This window comes from Euwallacea fornicatus, chromosome 14 (assembly GCF_040115645.1).
Source record: "Euwallacea fornicatus isolate EFF26 chromosome 14, ASM4011564v1, whole genome shotgun sequence".
Taxonomy (NCBI): Eukaryota; Metazoa; Arthropoda; class Insecta; order Coleoptera; family Curculionidae; genus Euwallacea; species Euwallacea fornicatus.
In genome coordinates this window covers 1,895,118-1,897,036 of record NC_089554.1, presented here as the reverse complement: position 1 = coordinate 1,897,036, position 1,919 = coordinate 1,895,118, and positions in this window count along the sequence as shown.

Below are 1,919 nucleotides of genomic sequence, written 5' to 3'. Positions count from 1 at the left end.
CTGCTCCAATTAAGTAAGGGGCACGTCCAGAAGGGTTCTTGAACTAGTCAGTTTGTTTCGACCCCAGAGTGAGGCGGTTCCCTCACTGGTTGGAATGAGGGCGAATTGAAATTTGATTCTCTATAAAAAGCGCACTAGTATCCTAAGGAAAGTTTTAACAATAATTCTCTTTCACTCACCTCGGCAAAATATTAATTTTTTTTTAATTTTTTGCGTGAAGTTTGGAGGTTTGTTAATTAAATTTCATGCATTTAAAGGCACATCGAAAACCCTTCGATTTTCCAATCAAATTCTAAACATCGAATCTCCAAATTCGCGGAAAGGAGAATCAATTAAGAACGGTGGCGGGACCGCTTCTTACCACCCCAACCGGCATTAGGATTAAGTATGTGGCTAAACGAGGAATCCATATGTAGATTATGACTTAATGCTACCGCAGCGATTTTCCCTTGATTTCCCTATAAATCCTCATAATCGCTTGAGAAATGCGCTGTTATCTTAATTATAATGGGAATTGCTGTCGTAAGGAAAAGCTATTGTTTAGATTGCGAGGGGTAGTAGTTTTATTTCTTCTGATTACTGCCAGTTAGTTTTTCCATTGGCATCAAGTTTATTCTCGGTGCCTGAGTACCAAGGAGGGGAGCAAATTATAACCACATGAATCACATATTAAACAAGAGAAACGTTGTAAGACGGACTGACTGAAAGGAGGCTTATGAACCTCACCGCAGACCACATCACAGCTTGGAAACTGTTTGCCTTCCTGGGATCGGCTGCACACAGCCGACAGCAAAGGTATTATTAAACATTTCGACGCATGGGACAGAGTATGTGAACACAATTCAGTCTGGAAATATTCGTTATCAAAAAAACACAAAAAAAGTAAGGCCTCATTATCTAGAAAACAAATAAAGAAAACTCCCACGCCTCTATTCCAAAATCATAAGTCTAAAAATAGCGCCCTTTTATAGTCTTTAAAGTGACAGCAACCCTACAAAATATGCCGCCGTTAGTGGATTAATTAGACTAGATCACGGTCTGAAGGGTAAATTGCCACCCTGGCACTGGCTATCACCAATATTGGCCCTATGCAATGTTCCTGCTCTACGTCGAGGAAATTATATTTGTTTCACTGAAAACCGAAAAGGAAAGTCGAGTCTAAACATATGTTGACAATGATTTTTAAAATCGTATTCAAAAACTCCCCGTGATGAAACTTAAGAAGAATAGAGTTCAAAGACTTTCCAAACAAAGTAGTCGCAAGAAGTGAGAGTCATTGGTTAACAACTTAGAGCGAATTTATCCCTGAAACAAAGTTTGTGATTTGTTGAATTTTGTTCTAAATTCGGAAAGTTTTTTTAAAAAAGGACAAAAATACCTGGGTAGACGGGGTACTGAAATTAAAGTTTCCCGAAAATGGGTCAAAGTCTGAAGTTTTGTTTAAAAACTGCTATTAAAAAGTTAAATTGTAAAGATGGGGTTAAGAAACTTGGCCGAGAAGTTAAATTATCAAACTTTGCATTATGTACGGCACTTATTTTTAGGAGTTCAACACTAGTTTCGGGTTTGGGGACAGATGGCAAAGTTATTGAACTTTCATTAAGAAGTTGGGATGGAACTCTAACAGTTACTTTCGTTCAGTGACCTCCACCTTTTGAATTATAAATATTTCTTCTAATATCAAAAGTAAAATGCGCGAACTTACAAAGATTTTTAGGTCACCGATTTGGTCCTATCGCTAATCGTAATGTTAAACCTAGAACTTATGATTTTGATCTGCCATTAACGGCAGCTTGGCGTTAGAGAACCAAGGCCGGACTTACCCGAAAACAAAAAACAGACAGTACAAGTAATTAAAGAACGCATCCAAATAAACACATAAAAAAATAATGCCTAAATTGGACAGTCTGGGTCAAAGG